The sequence below is a fragment of the Geotrypetes seraphini genome, chromosome 4 (assembly GCF_902459505.1).
Source record: "Geotrypetes seraphini chromosome 4, aGeoSer1.1, whole genome shotgun sequence".
NCBI lineage: Eukaryota > Metazoa > Chordata > Amphibia > Gymnophiona > Dermophiidae > Geotrypetes > Geotrypetes seraphini.
The window spans coordinates 219,919,113-219,941,614 of NC_047087.1; the positions used below are offsets into that span (position 1 = coordinate 219,919,113).

Here is a 22,502-nt window from a genome sequence, read left to right on the forward strand (position 1 = left end):
CTCCTAAACGACCACCAATCAGGTTTCAGAAAAGGATTCAGTACTGAGACAGTCCTAGGCTCTCTCCTTAACCACCTATACGACCTTTTCAACCAAGGTTCCAGCGCCTTGATCCTACAGTTAGACTTCAGTAGCGCCTTTGATCTCGTGGACCACGAAACAATGCTTAGGTGCCTAGACAAAATGGGACTATCAGGAAGAGTATGGACCTGGTTCCAAGGATTCCTAACCAAACGGTCTTATCAAGTGGTCCATGAAGAAACTTACTCTAAACCCTGGAAAAGCCCTTCGGGAGTCCCACAAGGTTCCCCCTTATCTCCCACCCTGTTCAATATATACATCTCCTCCCTAGGTCACTTATTACAAAGGCATAACCTAACTTATTACATATACGCAGATGACATCTCCATATTAATACCAATAACAAATGTGACACCAGCCTACTCAAAACAAATCTCATCCATCATGACCAAAATAGAAAAATGGACTTTAAACTTCAAACTGAAACTAAACGCAGAAAAGACAAAGATTTTCCTAGCTAGCCCAAACGAAAAAATCTCCGCAACCACAATACATGTAAATGGCCACGATCACCCAATACTAAAAACCATAAAAATACTGGGAGTCACCCTGGACACCCACTTGTCTATGACCGATCATATAAACTCAGTGACCAAAAAATGCTTCTTCATCCTTTGGAAACTGAAAACCATAAAAAAATACTTCGACCCGCTATCCTTCAGAATATTGGTTCAGTCACTGATTTTATCCACCCTGGATTACTGCAACATTGTCTACTTGGGGATACCTATAAAAAATGTGAGAAAACTGAGAATAATTCAAAATACGGCCATCCGCTTAATATTCGGACTAAAGAAAAGCGATCACGTTAGCCCATTCTATAAACTCCTTCATTGGTTACCAATTGAAGCAAGAATTCTGTTCAAATTCTCCTGCCTCTGCTACAAACTAATCTGGGGATTGGCCCCCAGCTACCTACTACCATACTTTGAATTCCACTCCTCTACCAGACCTACCAGAAACCGTAACCTCTTTACCTACCCAAATATCATAGGCTGTAGATATCGTACCTTCTTAGACAGAACATTCAAATTCCAAGCAGGTAGACTGCACACTTGGCTAGGCTACTTCACCGATGCCGCCAGAGAATCCTATAGTGTCTTTAGGAAAGAATTAAAAACCACCCTGTTTAAGAAATTCATAACCTAACCAGACCTCCCCCCCTAAGAAGCCCGTTCAACCTCTTCAGCCAATTTTCCACCTTTAATTGTTACCAGTTCATTCACTGGTGCCTGTCCTCAGTTAATGGACCACGATAACAAATTAGTTCCTCACCAACATTCTTAAGTTATCTTTATCATCTTTTCAGTCTTACACCTTGTAACTCATGGACCGTGCAATCTCCTTTCTCCTATCCTACTTATGCTCTCAATTTCCGCCGATTGTATAAAGTTACTCACTGTGAAACCGTGTAATTCACTGACCCTGTAATTTTCCTAGAACTATCACAAGATGTTCAATGATATACTCTGTAATTTGCTGTCTGTACAGTTTTTCTTCATTGTGAACCGCCTAGAAGTCGCAAGATTTTGGCGGTATATAAGAATAAAAGTTATTATTATAAATATCCTATCTATTCTGAATAATGATAGCTTCACACCATCCCAATTATAAATATTCAAAAATCAATTTATGACATAAAGAATCCCTCCCGCCCCTACCCTGGGTATGTACCATAGTAAAGAACAAACTAATTCCCAGTCAACAAACAATTACAATGAGGTAACATAAGATGCCAATGGGCCCCTTATTAATTTAAATATATTACCATGTCCTAAACTGTATCATCTATTTTCTAATAGAGGCAAATGAAGAAAAGACCCGTGAGACCCCCAAAATGAAGATACAACAACATCTATACTGTATAATATTGGTCCCATAAAGGACATCACAGCCTCCAAATTATTATTAATAATGTACAGTTATTTTTCTTATACCACCATATTCATGTCACCATTTTGAGGGATATTCCTAGCACTAACTGCTTTTAGAACAATAAACTCCACCTGTGGGTGAGTACCTGAATTGTGGATGGCTTTTACGACCATATCTAGTTTTGAAATAAGGGGTAAAGGAGAGAAAAGATGTGTTTCATAAATGGCGAGTTGTTCAATATTCTATTGAGTTTTGTTTTTCTGTTCTGACAGCATTACTGCAAACTAATTAATTATTTTATTCCCATACCTTCAGGCTTCCAGTTTTATTTTAAGCACTAAGAGCAAGCTGTCCCAGATAAACTTTAAGGTGACAAATTATCCAACGTACCTCTTCTTAAGAATGAAGGGTTCCTCTGCAAATCGATAAGGCGCTTTGCAAAGAGGCCATTGCACAGCGGTCTTGGCTCTTGTATGTCCTTAGAAGAATAACATTGCTTCAGATCCTTGTGGTTTTTTTTACAAGTGTCAGACACCAACATTTTAAATGGGGCTGACAACAATTTGATTTTATTTGCATTCTTCTTCTTCCTGGTGATATATCATGCAAATGCAATAAAAAAAAAATGGGGACAATTTATGGGAAAGAAAAATATGCTAAAATGTAGGTAAAAGCACAAGTTTCAAAAGAACTCCCTTCTCAACTTAAATAAGTCAGTCTCATAGAGGCTAACGTGAACTTGTGCTATGAGGTGGGGCATGATGGTGTGAGCTCATGTGGCCATTTTACCTTCTTTGTTTTTTCTTTAGAGGGCCCAGTATTCAAAATAAAACAAAAGTCAACGACGACAAAGCTGACTTTTTAAATGTAGCAGTAGGCTCCTGAACTAGGCTCCTAAATTATCCCCTATTTTCAGTCAAACATACTGCCACTGCCCCGAAACCCATAGGTAACTGTCTCGAAGCCTATAGGGATTTAAAGGACTTCGGAAGTTTTGTCGCGCGGCATCCGTTAGCGCAGCTTGGTAAAAGAGGGGAATAGAAGCGTAAGATTTCTGCTGAAAATTCACCTAAATTCAAGAGTTTAAAAGTTATGCTGCTAAAGTTAGACCTGACATTTATTTACCTTGATTTATGTAAAAACCTAATGTAGGTGTCATGAGCGGAAAATCTGTAATGGGGAAGGGGGGGGGAGAGATTTCAATAAATGCCACTCAAAAGTCAGCACCAGAAAAAAATTAGCACTAAGGGCCTGATTCTGTATAGGACGCCCGGTCTCAGCAGCCACCTAAGTGGCTTTTGAGAATCGCACATGGGTGCCTATGTAGAATCGCGTCTGTCCTAATGGACAGATGCCTAACCCCGACTAACAACTCCAATTCTCTAACCAGCATCCATTTCACAGCCACTGATTAGAGAACCGCATTGCCGCTGAGATAACCGTGGCAAGGGAATCTCCCTGCGCAATCAGTTTAGCAGCTGCAGCAGGGAACCCATCCCCCCACGAAGTCAGCGAAACCATGCCCATGCCTAGCCTTGGGCGAGCTTAAGTGGCCCTACCTGTCTCACTAGGCTCACAAAAACGCCTACACTATAGGAGGCCTGACTAAGGGTGTTTTAAAAAAAACATGCGTCCCAATTGGCTGGTTAGACAGCGATAGGAAGCCTAATGCTGCCTACAATCGGGACGTCATTTATAGAATTTGGCCCTTAGAGCCTGATTCTAAAAATGGAGCCTAGTAAAACAAATCTAGGAATAATTAGAAATAATTCATTCTTGGCTAAATATAAACAAATTATCTCTTAACATAAAGAAAACTAAAGCTGTATTATTTACTTGGAGAAATGATATAACTTTGTCAAATTCATTTATTCTTAATAACACCACACTTAATCTAGTTCCCTCAGTTAAAATTCTTGGCGTTCTAATTGACGAAAAATTCACTTACCACGATCATATTTCTTTAACAGTTAGAAATTGCTTTTTTAAATTACGTCGTATTAGATCAATATCCAAATTTCTGACTCCAAAATCTGTTACAATACTAATCCATTCTTTAGTAATATCTAAACTTGATTATTGTAACGCTCTATTCCTTAACATATCATCGAAAGAAAAAAGGAGATTACAACTGATTCAAAACACCGCAATAAAGTTAATATATAATGCAAAGAAGTACGATCATGTTTCTCCGCTGTTAAAAGATTCTCACTGGCTGCCTATCAGCCATAGAATCACATTTAAAATAATGTTACTCATCTTCAAAACTTTAGCTTGTGAAGAACCCCAATTTATATCTAGACTCCTGATACCCTATAATACTCAACGTTCACTTCGTTCCTCTAACCAAAATCTTCTCTCAGTTCCTTCCTTGAAAATTATTGGTACTAGAAGGGCAGATATTTTTTCTGTGACAGGTCCCCTATGGTGGAATGCCCTTCCCCAATATATTCGTGATGAAAAAGACATTTTAATATTTAAAAAATCTTTAAAATCTTATCTATTTAGAGATGCCTTCAATGTTTAAAGCAGATTATGTTTTTTTAATAGCTGAGACTTTTATGTACCCTTACCTATTGTTTTTTCCCATTTTTCTATTTTAAACGAAAATTGTAACTTTTATTTTTTCCATCCCAACTATATGTTTATTTTAGTCAAATGTTTGTTGTTAAATTGTGAACCTCTTTTTACCTTATTATATATTGTAATGTACATCGCTTAGTGATTACAATAGGCGATTAATCAAATTCTGTTAATAAACTTGATATTTATAGAATCATGCCTAAATGCAGGTACTGCAGGTGTCTGCAATATAAGCATGGGTTTTCATCGCCTACATTGTAAGCACCTAGCGGTTTGTAAGCCTTTTGCTGTTTATATTCCACCCCAACCACACTTACTTAGGCAGTTCCACGCAGAACACAAATTAATTTTGATTTATTTTCAATTAGATTTTAATGGTGTGATCCAATAATCATGCCAATTAAGCTCAATTATAAAATTATGTTCTGCACGGAATTTAACGTGCGCTGCCTAACCTAGGCACCATATACCGAATCTGACCCTAAGTGCTATTCTATTCGAGTTGAGCATCCTTTATAGAATAGTGCTTAGAGCCAATTCCCATGCCCAAAGTTCGGTGTCATTATTTATGCCAGCTGAAACTAGTATAAATGTCAGCACCCAGTTTCAATATTCTGCTTAAGTGCTATTCTGTAAGGGCATGTAAGTAGCATAGCACATAAATAGAAGGGGAAGGACATACATAGGGGAGGAGCATGGACAGGAAATAGGTGGAGCTCCCATTTGTACAAGTAACTTGTAGAATACTATATGCTACCCGTGTCTGCCACATTTAGATACCCACACATGCCAGTTCTGTGGCTGGTATTACAATGGACATGTAAATATTAGGTTTGTTGATACTGATACTGACACACAGCTCCTGATTGGTAAGGTTTAGTGCAGGAAGAGGCGGTCGGAGCATACAGCGAGTGATTTCCTTCACTCGCCGGCGCTCCGGCTGCTCTCTCCTGCCTCTCCTGCTGCTCTCTCCAGTCTCCCCCACGAAAAACTCTATTCGCGGTTTTTCAAGATTCGCAGGTTTTCCTGGAACGGAACCCCCGCGAATATCGGGGGAGTACTGTATTCAGTAACAGAACCTGGGCGCCAGGGTACTGTTATAGGATAGGATCTCACAGTGCATTATGGAAGCACCTAAATGTATGTGCCATCTTATAGAACAGGAGGCAATTATATAAGTGGGTATCCCCTTTTAGGCTTCCCAATACCCCATGGTAAGAAACTGATCTATAAAGGTAACTGGGCACCAAGATTCTGTTACAGAATACTAGCATAACTCAGTAATACTTTCTTCATAGAACATCACAACTTTGCATTTGAAATAAGCCTTAAATATCTCTCTCTGAGGAAAATGTAACTAAAAAATTATCCTGAGAAGAAATAAGATGTTGAGAATCTTCTAAGAATGCAGTTAGGTCAATGCTCTCATGAACCTTAGGTTCATCTTTATTCCTATCAGAAATTTGATCCCCAGAGGAGATTTTTGACATAGCAGTGGAATCTGGGTCAGGGAGTGGGACAATCTCCTTCAAATATTTTCTGCAGCTACCAAATAAATAATGGGAAAATTAAGAAATATAGTCATAAAAATTGTTTTTCCAAACTTTGAATGATTAGATCCCTAACAAAGTTACTAGACCCAACGACTTTAAATATACTAATATGCCCTGATTATCACAAAATTGGATTACTGCAATTCACTTTATAAAAATCTACCTCAAAAAGAAATAAGGCGTTTACAGATACTACAAAATACAGTGATAAAAATGATAATGAACTCAAAAAAAATTCAATCGTGTTTCCCCCTCCTGAAAAACACACACTGGTTACCAATTCCGCACAGAATTACTTTCAAAAACAACCAATTTTTCTTGATAAACTACTCATCCCTTAAGCTCCCTTAAGGACGCTAAGATCTGCTGATCAAAATCTCTTTGACCGTTCCCTCTTTTAAAATCATCAGTACAAAAAGAGCAGAAATTTCCTCCGTAACCGCACCGCAAACTCGGAACCATTTGCCATCCTTTATTAGAGCAGAAACATGATTAGATAAATTCAAAACTTCTCTCAGAAGTTTCCTTTTTAATGACGCATTCGAGAGCTGAAGTTAGTGACAAACATTAGATCTGTAAAATAATTAATATTTCAACAGTTATAACCAGCCTTTTTTAGGCTACCATTCAACCCTCCCTTATGAGTTTACCTATTTAGGGTTCCTTTTACAAAGGTCCGCACGCACCGGATTAATGCATACTATAGCGCGTGCTACCTGAAAAACTAGCGCCTGCTCAAGAGGCTAAAACCACTAGCGCACCTTTGTAAAAGGAGCCCTTAATTTTACTTTCCTATGACATTTGTAGTTCTCCCCGCCTTCCTTTTTGTTCTTGTCAGTGACTGTCTTGTTTTGGTCTTGTATGATTTAAATGTTTTTACCCTGGTTTTTTTAATTGTAAATTGCTTAGAAATGTTTATAAGCGCTTTATCAAATTTTAAATAAAACTTGGAAACTTGGATTAATTCATAGTAAATATTCCATGGATTCTAATTTATGGTGAAGGCTGAGTCTGTCCTTAACAGCAGACACAATTAGGCCTAGAATCTATACATAACGCTTAACGTTTGGCTAAATGCACGGATCTAGGTGCCTATCTAGGCACCTAATTTAATATTCAGTTCTAGGTCGGAAGTTGGCTCAGCTGATCCAGGATTCCCTTGCTGTGATCAGCTCAGCCGGCCGTGTCTAGTCTTAGTTTTTGAAATGTAGGCCAGCATTTTGCTGGCCTACATTTCAGGTGTCTGCCATAGCCCAAGGGAGATGCCTAGGGCAGCTTAAGCTCACCCAAGGCCACTTCTGGGTGAAACCACGCCCAAGCCCAGCCATGGGTGAGCTTAAGTGTCTTTAGGCATCTCACTGCACCCGCAACAAACACCTCAGTGTAGGTGGCCTGCCTCAGGTTTTTTTTAAAAAATAAATGTTCATCCCAATTGGCTGCCAGACAGCAGTAGGACGCCTACCACTGTCTATAATCGTGATGCCCATTTATAGAATCTACCCCAGAATGTTTATTTGCAGTGCTTTAGTCCCATAAAATCATCTTGCTGCTTTCAATGGGGAGATGGGGGGGGGAATTAAGACTGCGGGAAAGGTGAGAGGATGGGGAAGAAAAATGTGCTTCACTGTGGGGACGAAGAGGGGATGGGGATGAATCTTTGTCCCCGCATCACTCTCTAGTCAGAGATTCCTTTAACTGGCATCTACTGCCACCTAGAGGCACCACATATGTCACCATATTTTTCATGATGCCATGGCCAGGAAGCATGAAGTTCCTGGTAATGGCAACGCCTGAAAATTTCTCAGAAAATGTAACTACGCCTACAGATAAGCCAAAAATATCTCTGCGGACAGCAAATTTTACTTCACAAGAACAGCAACTTGCATAATTTTGTTACAGGTCAGTGTAACAGTCCAGAAGTGTTTTGTATTGCTAAGGGAGAAAATATTGCATTTTCCATGTTTCATAAGCTAGGTGACAGGAATGATAACTGAAATGTTACTAATCTAAATCTTGTCAGTCAGACTTAGTCTGATAGCTTCAGGGACTCATTTTCAATTAAGTTTATAGAATTAGTTGGAGAGCCCTAATTATTCATCTACAGAGAAATCATGCTAACAAATCAGGAGATTTGTTTGTGTGGGTGGGGGGGGGGGCATCGAATGAACAAAAACCAAATATTTTCTTTTGCCCTACTTATTTTCTCCATTTCACAGATTATTTTCTCAGTTCCTATCACAACTTGCCAGAATTAGATCAAAATGTTTCCCTGGAGAAATGTGTTACCTTTAAATATAAAATCTATCTATTTATCTATATATAGTGAAAGAGAAAGAGCCAGAGTCCAATGTTCCATTAATTGTAATGGATGAGAAAACAATGACAGAACCCAGTCTTTAACCTTGTAAATAAAGGGGGGGGGGAGTAATTCATCAAAGGTTGCTAAGCACACACTAACCACTAAAGATATCGCCTATGAATGCTCCAATTTAATCATTTATGAACTTCTCATTTCCCAGCCACAGCTGAGACCAATACCCCCATTTTATGCCCCTCACACCGCAGCTCTGATCTCTCCACCCTACCCCAAACCCCTGCTAAACCCCCACCCCAAAGCCCAAGCAATATCCCAAGAACAATCAAATCCACAACACAAAACAGAACACACAGGGAGGGGGAGAGGGAGGGAGAGGAATTACATCAGGTGCCATCTAGCCCTTCCCTTCCCTGTTTCTCACACACTACGGTAATCCTTCTAGTTCACCAAAGGTTTACACCATTCCCTAACATAACTCCTCCCACTGCTTATTTAGTTCCACCAATCCAGAATTCCATTACATCTTACTTCCACTTTTGCTGTTTCTTCCATACACACTATCCTACACATAGACAGTGGAACACTGTTTGGTTGGTGGGGGGGGGGGGGCAGGAGCTCTGCCCTAGCCCCAGCTGAAGCCTGCAGCTTGGCCTATCACTAGCTCCCGATTCCACCTCCTACCTCCCCCTGGCATTAAACTTTAAATCTTTGGGACAGCCACCGCAAAGCATCAACGAGCAGGCCTGCCCTTGGGTGGAGAATGAAGGGTTCCAGGGCAGGCCTGCTCGTTCACACTGTGCGGCAGCTGCCCAGAAGATATAAACTACACCAGGAAACAAGTGAGAGGGTGGGCACCAACTGTCGACTGCCAATTTATAGGGAGGCCACAGCGACTGTGGCCGCCCCCATTCCAACACCTATGGTCCTATATCTTTCACTGCCTACATCGCCTCCCTCCCGACGCTACTTAGGGAGGTAAGAAGGGCTCGCAGCCGGGTTCCGATGAGGAGGGAAGGATGGGGATTCGGCTGCATGGCGGGTGCTCGGGGGGTGGGGAGTGCTCACTCAAGGGTCCTGCTGCACAAGGGATGGGAGGAAGGGAAGGGAAGCTTGGCAAGGGTCTTGCTGCACGAGGGATGGGAGGGAGAGGAAGAAAGATGCTGCGCATGTGGGGGTGAGAAAGGAAAGAGGAAGAATTGGGGTAAAGGAGAGGAAGGGAGAGATGATCATGTACATACCCCCAAAATAAGACCTAGTGCCTTTTTTGGGCCTACAATTAATATAAGACACTGGGGAAAAGTATAGAAATGTTTTCTTTTTATTTTGTTTTATGAGAGTTTTTTTAAATTTTATTTTTCTTCAGTTACAGTATCTCATTTTAAAGAAACAAAACTAAATGAAGAAATGCTCAGTGGTGGTGAGAAGGGTGAAGATGGGGGGAGGGGGGAAGAGGGGAAAAATATGATTGAGTCATTCTAAAGCAGGGGTGCCCACACTTTTTTGGCTTGCGAGCTACTTTTAAAATGACCAAGTCAAAATGATCTACCAACAATAAAATTAAAAAAAAACACAAAGCACACTGTCTGCAGAGAAAATGTTAATTATCATTTATATTTGGGGTTCTTTTCAGAGGTCAAGGCAGATGACTTTAAAATATGCAATGTCACCTCAGTAACAAATACAAAAATAGAGAAATATACCCTCTCCCTTTTTACTAAACTGTGATAGCGTTTTTTAGTGCAGGGAGCTGCGCTGAATGCCCTGCGCCTCTCTCGACGCTCATATGCTCTCTGCGCTAAAATCACCTACTGGCGTTTAGTAAAAGGGGGCCAAAGTGCAAAATATAGACAGCAGGTATAAATTCTCAAAATGGACATATTTTGATCACTAAATTGAAAATAAAATCATTTTTCCTACCTTTCTTGTCTGGTGATTTCATGAGTCTCTGGTTGCACTTCTTCTGACTGTGCATTCAATAGTTTTTCCCTTCTTTCTGCCTCCTAAATGCTTCCTCATTCCATTCCGCAACCAACATCTCTGTCCTTCCATGAGTCCAACTTTTTCTTATTCTCTCCTTGCCTGCCCCCTGCCACCTGACACACTCCATTCCCTTCCCCAACTTTTTCTTCCTCTCTCCCAGCCCCCTCCCATTTCTTTCTTTCTGTCTCCCTGCTCCTTTCGTTCTCTCTGTCTCCCTGCCCCCTTTCTTTATTTCTCTCTCTCTCTATCTTTCTTTCTGTCTCCTTGTATGTCTTTCTGTCTGTCTGTCTTTCTGTGTCCCTGTTCTGCCTCCCTGTCTTTCTTTCTATCACTCCTTTCTTTCTCTCTGTCTGTCCTTTATTTCTCCCCAAGCCACCGCCGGGGCCATCGTCTGGGAACAGGCCCCTAAGCCGCCATTGTCACTGAGTTCTCCCTGTTCCCTGACGCCACAACAGGCCAGCAGCGACTGCAGAAGTGCCAGGCTCATCAGCCTTCCTCCCTGACGTCAATTCTGACGTCGGAAAGGAAGTTCTGGGCCAGCCAGGCAGTGATTAGCTGGCCCGGAACTTCTTCTCTGATATCAGAATTGATGTCAGGGGGGTAGGAGGAAGGCTGGTGGGCCCGGCACTTCTGCAGTCGCTGCTGGCCTGTTACAGCGTCTGGGAAGCAGGGAGAATGCAAAGGCAATGCGAGTCTATCGCAGAGCCCGGGATGGGCTCCGCGATTGATTCGCGTTGCCTTTGTGATCTACTGGTCGATCATGATCGACCTTTTGGGCACCCCTGTTATAATGCCTCAAAAGGTATAACTTAGGAACAGAAATCAAACCTTTTTCTAGAGGAAAGCATTCTTATTTATTATGAGACTCCCAAAGCCGTATATTCAGAAAATAATTGTTTTTATGGAAAGATGATAGAAATTAAAACAGTAATAGAATCCATGGTTACAAGGAGGAGAAGGGAAAGTCATAGAATGGCTGAGCTCTATGGCATTGCACCCAAAGAAGAACTGAGTTTCCGAGTTTGTTTGTCTTTTGATATATCGTTTAATCAACAAATATCTAAATGGTTTACAATGGAAGACTAAAAAAACAAAACATGAAATAAAATAAAATAAGTAAATAATAAAATATACCAAAACCAGGTATGAAAAATAAAAGCTTTATGAGGGGGAAATGCAATAAAAGACATACTGGAACAGAAGGAAGGAGGGAAAGGGTAAGTGAATTAATTCATTGAGATAGAAAATAAATAATAAAATGGAGGAGAATAGGGGAAATTTTAGGAAATTATCCAAGCCTTTTTAAACCCCGCTAAACTTACTGATTTCACCGCATTCTCTGGCAACAAATTAAAGAGTCATGGGATAGGTGACAAATTTCAGTTGTGGATTAGGAATTGGTTATCAGATAGAAAACAGAGGGTAGGGTTAAATGGTCATTTTTCTCAGTGGAGGAGAGTAAACAGTGTAGTGCCAAAGGGATCTGTACTGGGACCAGTGCTATTTAACTTATATATAAATGATCTGTAAATTGGAATGATGAGTGAGGTGATTAAATTTGCAGATGACACTAAACTGTTCAAAGTTGTTAAAACGCATACAGAATGTAAAAAATTGCGTAACTTTTGTGAATGTTGAGAATTGGAAGACTGGGCGTCCAAGTGGCAGATGAAATTTAATGTGGACAAATGCAAAGTGGTACACATTGGGAAGAATAACCAGAATCACAGTTACTAGATGCTAGAGTCCACCTTGGGGGTTAGTGCCCAAGAAAAAGATCTGGGTGACGTCATAGACAATACAATGAAACCTTCCGCCCAATGTGTGGCGGTGGCCAAAAAAGCAAACAGGATGCTAGGAATTATTAAAAAAGGGATAGTTAACAAGACTAAGAATGTTATAATGTCTTTGTATCACTCCATGGTGCGACCTCATCTGGAGTATTGCGTTCAATTCTGGTCTCCTAATCTCATGAAAGATATAGTGGCACTAGAAAAGGTTCAAAGAAGAGCGACCATAATGATAAAGGGGATGGAACTCCTCTTACATGAGAAGAGAGTAAAACGGTTTGGGCTCTTCAGCTTGGAAAAGAGATGGCTGAGGGGATATATGATTAAAGTCTACAGAATCTAGAGTGGAGTAGAATGGGTACAAATGGATTGATTTTTCACAACGTCAGAAATGACAAAGACTAGGGGACACTCAATGAAGTTACAGGGAAATACTTTTAAAACCAATAGGAGGAAATATTTTTTCACTCAGAAAATAGGTGAGCTCTGGAATGTGTTGCCAGTGGATGTGGTAAGAGTGGTCAAAGTAGCTGGTTATAAAAAAGGTTTGGACAAGTTCCTGGAGGAAAAGTCCATAGGGCTTCTTTTACAAAGCTACGCTAGCGGTTTTAGCGCGTACTGCATTGCCCCGCACGCTAGACAGCATTGAGCTGGCATTAGTTCTTGGCGTGGGGTTAGAGTGTGCGGCAATGCAGCGCATGCTATAAACGCTAGCACACCTTAGTAAAAGGAGCCCATAGTCTGCTATTGAGACAGACATGAGAAAAGCCACTGCTTGCCCTGGATCGATAGCGTGGAATGTTGCTACTACTTGGGTTTTGGCCAGGTACTTGTGACCTGGATTGGCCACCGTGAAGACGGGATACTGTGCTAGATGGACCATTGGTTTGACCCAATAAGGCCATTCTTGTTTTTATAGAATAGACTCACTACCTTTGTCTGCCTGATTGGAGGTACCCTGCTATAGAATTGCCTCTGTAGCATCACTAAGTAGAGACATAATTTGATTAGACTTTTCCCCAGACATTTTACTGGAAAAATGACCTGTCTATGTACTGCAGTTCTTCTCTCCCTCTCGAGCCTTCTCTTTTTCCCTCTGTGGAATGTTCTATTTAGAAAATGTGCTAGATCAGTGGTTCCCAACCCTGTCCTGGAGGAACACCAGGCCAATTGGGTTTTCAGGCAAGCCCTAATGAATATGCATGAAGCAAATTTGCATGCCTATCACTTCCATCATATGCAAATCTCTCTCATGCATATTCATTAGGGCTAGCCTGAAAACCCGATTGGCCTGGTGTTCCTCCAGGACAGGGTTGGGAATCACTGTGCTAGATCACTGAAAATATAGATGTGATCTGGATAAACAACATTTTTGTGCTGTTGCTCTGGCAACTATGCTGCAAATAGTGTCATTTGCATGTCAAAGTTTGACCTTTACAGATGTTCTGATTTTTCATTGAAAGATAGCTCTTTATCAGTAAATGAAGCATGTAGGACTGAATTCTGTACTCTCGATGACTTACTGTTTTAATGGAGCATACGAGAAGAATCCACTCTAATGTGATAGGTTGTCTTCCTTCTGTCTGAAAAAGAGTGATAGGATCACACCTTATCTACTAGAACTGCACTGGCTACCAGTGGAAGCTAGGATCCATTATAAATTCTTTTATATATTGTTCAAAAGTTGCTTTGGGAACACTAGATTAAATACCTCAACTTTTTTAAATTCTCCAAAAAGTCAACTTTGAATTTAAGGCAAAACCATACCTTTCATTTTCCTGATATTAAAAATATGAAATACACCAGGATTTTCAATTCAACCTGGGCTTGTCAAGCAGCCAAACTGTGAAAAATTCAACCTAGTAGAATCGATCAACAAATTTACTATAAGAGTTTCCAAAAAGATCTAAAGACCTCTCTGTTTGAAGAATTTGTACTTAAAAAGATATACAGTACTCCCCCAAAATTCACAGGGGTTCCGTTCTAGGAACCCCTGCGAATTTTGAAAAAATGCGGTTTTTAGGCAGGGGAGACAGGAGAAGGCAGCCAGAGCGCTGGCGAGTGAAGAAAATCACTCGCTGTATGCTTTGTCCACAACTTCCTGTACTAAAGTCAGGCCTCACCAATCAGGAGCTGCTTTGACATGCAGCTCCTGATTGGTAAGGCCCGACTTGAGTACAGGAAGAGGCGGTCGGAGCATACAGCGAGTGATTTCCTTCACTTGCCGGCACTCCGGCTGCCCTCTCCTGCCTCTCTACATACAGCGAGTGATTTCCTTCACTTGCCGGCACTCCGGCTGCCCTCTCCTGCCTCTCTACATACAGCGAGTGATTTCCTTCACTTGCCGGCACTCCGGCTGCCCTCTCCTGCCTCTCTAGCTGCCCTCTCCTGCCCGGTCATTCGTGATCGGAAAATACCGTGAAAGACCGGGACCGTGAACTGCCGACCGAGAATTCATGGGGGAGCACTGTAACTTTAAGATAACTTGTCCTTAATGTTGTATTAGATCATTTATTTTTTGTAAACTACTGTGAACTTCCATGAGGTTATTGTATTGTATTGTATCATTGCTACATTAGTCATAAACTGTAGCTACAGAACCACATATATCTTTCAGTCCAATTTGAGGTAGGACGTTCTGTCCTCTTTTAATGGTCCAGATATGAGCATGGAAGAAATTGATGTTCATGGATAAAAGTTGTTATAATGATAGTGAGCTACTTACACTAGAGAATGAAATCATCATCATAATTTCATAGTTTATTAAAATTTGATTAAACGCTTCTCCTGGAATTAAAGCGTTGTACATTAAAAATTTCAAATATGGATAGGGAACAAATAGTAAACATAAACCTAACAAGACCGACATACTTGGTTGGGGTGGCAACATGAGAACAATAGGAAAAAAGGAGAGAACTGCAATTTGTTGAAAAAGAGAACATAAAAGGAAGAAACAATAGGAAGGATGTGACAAGGTAAGTGAACCCTCAAGGTTGCATGCTATTATATTGAGGCTACTACTGTATTTTCATACACAGAATACTACAGACACAACTGTTGAGCACTGCATTGTCAACTAGAGTTACAAGCGTGCACTTGACCATTGCGGGGTTCTTTTACTAAAAGGTGTTAAGCCCTAAGACTTGGGGCTCCTTTTACAAAGGTGAGCTAGCGTTTTTAGCGCACGCACAAGATTAGCGTGCGCTATAGCTCACGCTAGCCAAAAAATTACCACCTGTTTAAAAGGAGGCGGTAGCAGCTAGCGTGTGCGGCATTTTAGTGCCCACTAAGTGCGTGCTAAAATCGCTAGTGCATCTTTGTAAAAGGAGCTCTTGGTTTGGGTGTCAGGTCAAAAGCGCGCCGGGACAAAGACGCGAGCAGACAACTGAGCGCAGCGCGGAGGCGCGCACCGAAGAAAAAGACTGTTTTTAGGGGCTATGACAGGGGGTGTGGGGTGGAACCCCCCACTTTACTTTATACAGATCGCGCCGTGTTGTAGGGGCATTTTGGGGGGTTATAACCCCCCACATTTTACTGAAAACTTAACTTTTTCCCTGTTTTTAGGGAAAAAGTTACGTTTTCACTAAAATGTGGGGGGTTACAACCCCCCAAACCCCCCACAACTCCGCCGCGATCTGTATTAAGTAAAGGGGGGGGCTCCCCAACAAAAACCCCCATCGCAGCCCCTAAAATAGTCTTTTTCTTCAACGCGCACCTCCGTCTTGCGCTCAGTTGTCGGCGCGCGCTTTTGTCTTCCGCGTTACTGTCTATGAACCTTGGTTTGCAGTAAGCCTTTTCTTGAACACTAACTCCCTGGATTCTATATATGGCAACTAAAGTTGCATGCGCAAATTTATCCGCATTGCCAAATTGTACGCGCAACTTAATTGTTTAATGAGCTAATCTGTGCCAATAATTGTTGGCTAATGAGCAATTTATTAGCACTAATTGGCGCTGATTGGAATTTACGAGCACAATGTTCTAAGCATATTCTACAAAGCAGTGTGCATAAATTCTAATGCATGGATCTAAAAGGGGGTGTGGCCATGGGAAGGGCATGTGCAGGCCATGGGTATCCCTAAACTATGCAAAATTTATGAACTGGTATGCATACCAGATTTTAGTTTATATGGAAATAAGACCCCCTAGCAGTAGTTACACAAGACTGCCACTAGGGGTGCCATTTACTGTCCCCCCAGACCCTGACAGGTCCCTCCTGGACCCCACCAGAGGCTCCCTCTGGACCACCATGGAATTTTGAGGTAGGAGGTTTGGGGGAGCTGGGGGGCCCTACATGTGGGTGTTTGGGATGGGAGGGAGGAAATTCATCTCTGCATCCCAGGAGCATTGAGCCACAACTTTGCACAGCCTGATGCTCCTGGGCCACAGGAACAACGCTGCTTGCATGGTGGCTCGCAATCAGTATTCTTTGTACATGATAAAATTCAGCAACCTGCAGTACTGGGATACCGCAGGTTGCTAAATCCCACAGTGTATTAAGGTGTGGTAAAGGATCAACTTTTACTGTACCTTTATGAATCCCCCCTCAAAAAAATATACGTTTCCTTCACTTTGAAAATAATCACTGGAAAATTACCTATACATATTTATATCTATTGACTTGTGCAGCTAGGTTTATAAACTTAAAATACATGCACACGTTTGAAAGTTAGGAACTATGTGTGTGATTCCAAACCTTGCTCCCAGGAAAACCTTCCCCTATATTAGGAACAATTATACCTGATATAGTACTAGGCACATATTTTTCTTGCATATAGTGTAGACATTTTTATACTATAAGAGCCCATTTCCATGAAAATTTACTGTTTTAACCATAAGAATGGCTTCAAAATTGTTCCTGCTAATGATATAAGGGAAACGAGAGTCCCTCTTTGCCTGTGAAGTCTCATCTAGCTAAAAAATGATTTGGGGAAATGTTTCTGAGAACAGTGAAACTCTGGTGATTATTTTAAAGATAAGTGCAAAATGTTTCCTTTTTCCTCATTAGCAAAATTATTGCAAACAACACCCTTCTCTTTCATGGGTATAGACTTGAAAAATGCTTAGTCCACTGTAATAAGGAGCCCTGGTCTCCTGCCAAAGACCTCTAATTTCCTGTGAAGTTTAGTATGGCACGCCCACTATTTAATGAAGTGACAACTACAGCAAACTTTGAGGAAGTATCTCAGTTCTCCTCCCATCTACAAGTGCAGCAACCACAGCTGGCTTCCTGAGGAAGCATACAGGGAAATTGGTTGTTCCAAAAGGATGCTTTAAGGAAATCCTAGAACTCTGTCTGGACTGGCTTTTCGGGTGGTGGCTGGATGAAATGACAATGTGAACCTTTTGAGAGGAGCAGGAGGAAATGTTTCTCAGAAAGATTTTTTTATAGTAATATGAAAAAAACCAGATATACAAAATTGTTCCAAATTATATTTCAATAAAGGACATTTCAGTGTTTCTTCAATCTGTGAATTGACATATTATTTGTAACTCACTATGCTCGACTTGGTCATTACTATACAAATTCATTTGTCTTTATAGGTGATAGACATCATTACACCGGAAATTAAACGTACATTGCATACTGCAAAGCAGAAACTGTAAAGAAGCTTGTTTTCCTCATCTGTGTTCTTGGAAAGAATCCGTATCTGCCTGCACACATGTGAGAACAGCTATGGGTAAGTGACTCTTCGCGATTAAACATTAATCATTAAGAGACCCTTTTATTAAAGTGAATTGGGCACTTAGGGCCAGATTTTATATAGTGTGACCAAAGTTGTGAACGCATATCTGTGCGCATTGCAGATTTGCACGGACAACTTATTTAAAAAGCCAATCAGTGCCAAGAATTTGTAATTAACAAGTAATAATTGGCACTAATTAGAATTTACATGCGCAGCTTTCTAAGCATGTTCTGTAAAGTGATGTGCATAAATTTAGTGTGTGGATCTCAAAGGGGGCGTGGCAACGGAAAGAGCATGTGCAGGTCATGGACATTCTTAAAAGTTAGGTGCATTGTTACAGAATATGCCTGATCCGCACTTAACTTAGGTGCAGGCATTTAGGCCTGGTTTTCATTGGCATAAATGATTGCACCTAACAGTTAGTTATGTGGACCGGTGCTACACATGATTCTATAAACTGCACCTAACTTTGGAGGTATTTTATAGAATCGTGCTAAACACCGACCTTTTTGATGCCGATTTTTTTAGGTGTTGTATATAAAGTATGGCCCTTAATACATGGTTAACTCTTGGGAGTAGGCTGCCATGTGACTGAGTTAGGGATTTTGTGGTACTCTGTGTCCCTTCATTAAACCACACATTACTGAATTTTTCATACTTTTCTGTCAGGGAGCGTGGCAGGCAGAGAGTGATCAAACTGGTTAATGCAGAATTAGTGTAGGAGCACCTAGGCTCAAATTCTGTGCACAACGCGCTGAAGTTAGGTGGTGGTAGGCACCGTACTGCCGCTTGACTGACCAATCAGGGATCACGTTTTTGTTTTAATTGAAGGCGCCGTTATTCTAAGGTGCTAAGGAGGCGCATAGGGACACCTAAGGACGCCTAAGGCTGGTGAGGGTGTGGTTTGTGCCGGAAGTGGCCTTAGGCATCCGTAGGCATCTCTATTTGCCTCAGTAGGTGCGAGACTAGCGCCTTATATATAGGCCTTTAAAATGTTGGCCTACATTTAAGGCGCCTGTTTTACAAAACAGCTGCGATTCTATAAATAGCTCTGGTGCGTGACTGACACACAACACAAAAGATGGTGTTAAAAGCTGACTTTAAAAAGAAAGATGTTCTTATTATGGAAAAAAGTTATACATTTTTTCCGAACTAGCGAAATCAACTCAGATAAGGCGTAAGGCCTTTTTTTTTAATGAAGAGAGAAAGCAATTGCAGTTCCTTTCTTTTTGAACTTTCCCTGCAACTGCTTGATTAAGACACCCTTTTATCAAGCCACGGTAGAGTTTTATAATCGCCGACCGTAACGGTAAAAGTTCCAATGCTCATAGGAGTTCTATGGGCGTCGGAGCTTTTACTGCTGAAGCCAACGATTTTAAAAAACAAACAAACCTTAATGCGGCTTGATTTACCGGTATCCTTATTTTGAACCATCACAGTTAAAACAGTGTATTCTAGATAAAATTCTTCTAGAGCAGTGGTTCCCAACCTTGAACTGGAGGACCACCAGGCCAGTCAGGTTTTCAGACTAGCTCTAATAAATATGGCCTGGTGGTCCTCCAAGACAGGGTTGGGAACCACTGTTCTACAGAATTGGATAGAATATTGTGAGTGGATTTGTAATAAATGAGGCTATGATGTGCAGCTAATATTTGAAGAGTGTGTGTTCCTCTTTGCTTTCCTCTTAACGTTTCTATTTTGTTATTTTCTACTCTTTTCCTTCCCTAAAGGTGGACTTGGGGTCCTTTTACGAAGGCGCGATAACCAATTTAGCGTGTGCTAACCAATTTAGCATACACTAAAGATTTTTGTGCGCTCAATGCTAAGACATCCATAGAATATAATGGGCACCTTAGCATTTAGAGTGTGCTAAATCGGTTAGCACACTTTAATAAAAGGGCCCCTTGGTTATTTGAAATGTTGCTCTCTCCATTTATCTGGAGGATTATTGGTATTTCATTATTTTTTTTATTTTCTTATTTTTTAAAAAAACCAACAACAAAGATTCCAAATTGAATAATTACTTGAAGATTGATATAGACTACCATAACGTGTCCTGGAAATATTGAGCTAGAGGAGTCTGTCAAAACCTAAATTTGCATCTTTTCTGCATTCATCAGCAGACAATTTGCTCTTCACCAAACATTAATAGCACATAGACAGAGAGAAACAAACTCAATTGTAGAGCGAACAGATTTTTTGATTGATGCAGAGAATTGTCGATCATTCGTATATAATCTGTAGTTTACTTCTAAACAAGAATGTAGCTTACAGATATAGATTAAAGGCTCCTTTTACAAACCTGCGATAGATGTTTCTACCACGTGCTGACAAGGTAAATGCTCTGACGCTCATAGGAATTCTATATGTCACAGTTTTCTTGGCCTAAATACCGGCGCCTAAGTGCACTTTAAGTGCCTACATGCAAAACACGCCCAAGATCTGCCCATGATCTGTTCCTTACTTTCTGGTAGGCAACTCATCTAACCACCCAACTAAATTTAATTTAAGCAAATTATAAATTGCTGATTGCTTGTTATCAGTGCCAATTACGCTTTTTAAATAATTAAGTTAGGCACATAGATTGGCTAGATGCACCAATCTAGGTGCCTAACTTTAGGCATCTTTTATTCCGCGGCCCTGAGTGCTGAATGGGCCGATGCTCAAAGAATTCCTATGACAAGCTCATAATTGAAAAAATAAAAATGAATTGGGCGATTGGTGCCTATCTTCGTAGGCACAATTCTACAAAAATTAGGCATATAGCGGCACCTAATGTCAAAGTAGGCATGTTTAGGGGCAAAGAAGGACTTAAGTGATGCTAGACATGATTCTCTAAAGGAGTTAGGTACCTATAATGTAGGCCTTTAAAAACCTGTAATTGGTACCTAAGCATGATTGACATGCGATAAACACCTATCATTTCAGATGCCATATACAGAAATTCCCTGTTCAAGTTTCCAAGTTATATATAGATATTCAGTGGTGCTACTTAAATAGATCCCTAGTCCTAGGTAGAGAGTTGCGCGGGGACAGAAATCCCACCCGTCCCCACCCGTCCCCGCCAAAGTCCCACCCGTCCCCACCCATCCCCGTGAGGACTCCCATCCGTCCCCACCCGTCCCCGCGAGGAATCCCTCCATCCCCACCCGTCCCCGCGAGGAATCCCTCCGTCCCCGCCCGTCCCCGTGAGGAATCCCCTACGTCCCCGCAAGGAATCCCCTACATCCCCGCCCGTCCCTATAAACTACAGAAATAGTTATTTCATTTAATTATGCTACTGAATTAAAGGCTCTGGTAGAAACCCATTTAAAAATAAGCAAAAAGACTTTATTAATTTGGAAATATTAATTGGGAAGAATACATACTTTGTAAACGGGTTTCTACCAGAGCCTCTAATGTTTATAAATTTTTATCAACACAACTAATATACTACTTTAGCCTTAAGCAAAAAAAAAAAAAAAAGAATTTTTTTCCTACCTTTGTTGCCTGGTTTCTGCTTTCTTCATATTCTCATTCAATTCCTTCCATCCATTGCCTCTCTTCTCTCTGTGTCTTCCATTTGCTCTGTTACTGTGCCTCTCCCTTTCTCCCCCCTCCCAAATTGGTCTGGCACCCATCTTTTTCCCTCCACTCCCCCCATAGTCTAGCACCTCTGTCTTCTTCCCTGCCAGGGTCTTCTCCCCATTCCCTCTTCCCCATTTCCTTCCAGTGTCCTTCTCCCACACCATCTTCCCCATGTCCTGTCAAGCAGCATCCTTCTCCCCCCTCTGCCTTCCCCATGTCCTTTCAGCGTCCTTCTCCCCCCTCTGTCTTCCCCATGTCCTTTCAGCGGCCTTCTCCCCCCTCTGTCTTCCCCATGTCCTTTCAGCGGCCTTCTCCCCCCCTGTTTTCCCAATTTCCTTTCAGTGGCCTTCTCCACCCCTGTTTTCCCCATGTCCTTTCAGTGGCATTCTCCACCCCTTTGTCTTCCCCAGTGCTTTCAGGGTCCTTCACCCCCCTCTGTCTTCCACATGTGCTTTCAGCATCCTTCCCCACCTCCTCCCGTTTACCCCATGTCCTTTCAGCGTCCTTCTCCACCCCTTTGTCTTCCCCAGTGCTTTCAGCGGCCTTCTCCCCCCTTAAGCGTCTTTTCTTCTCCACTCCACCTTTCCTCCCTCCCTGCCCCTTACCTTTGTGGCGTTTCCGCACCCGACCGACAACAGAACAGGCCCGGTCAGACAAATCTCCCTGTCCTGTAGCCGCAAATCTAAATTACCTTCTTACAGCAGCTGGAGTATTGAAGCTGCTGTAAGAGCTAATTTAGATTCGCGGCTACAGGGCAGGGAGGTTTGTCGGCCGGGCCTTTTGTCGGTCGATCGGGGGACCTGACCGGCTGTGCACATTCTTCGGGGTGGACCGCCCCCTCCCCCCTCTTTCATTCGCCATTGCCTTCTTCCTACATGCCCTGCCGCACACAGCCGACCGGAAGTCTTCCTGATGTCAGCGCTGACGTCGGAGGAAGGGAGGGCTTTGCTTAAGCCCTCCCTCCGACGTCAGCGCTGACATCGGGAAGACTTCCGTTCGGCTGTGTGCTGCGACAGTGCAGGTAAGGAGGAGGAGACTACCCTCGCGGCTCGAATGCACTGCGATCCAA

At 41.7% G+C, this 22,502-nt stretch overlaps 1 protein-coding gene across 1 annotated transcript in view; it reads left to right on the forward strand.

Moving 5' to 3' along the window:
- RASGEF1A (RasGEF domain family member 1A) overlaps positions 1–22,502 on the forward strand; it is a 374,005-nt gene that overhangs the window by 104,907 nt on the left and 246,596 nt on the right. Inside the window, exon 2 of the mRNA XM_033943511.1 lies at positions 17,724–17,860. The gene's annotated coding sequence lies outside the window, so the exon portion shown is untranslated. The remainder of the gene's footprint in view (positions 1–17,723; positions 17,861–22,502) is intronic.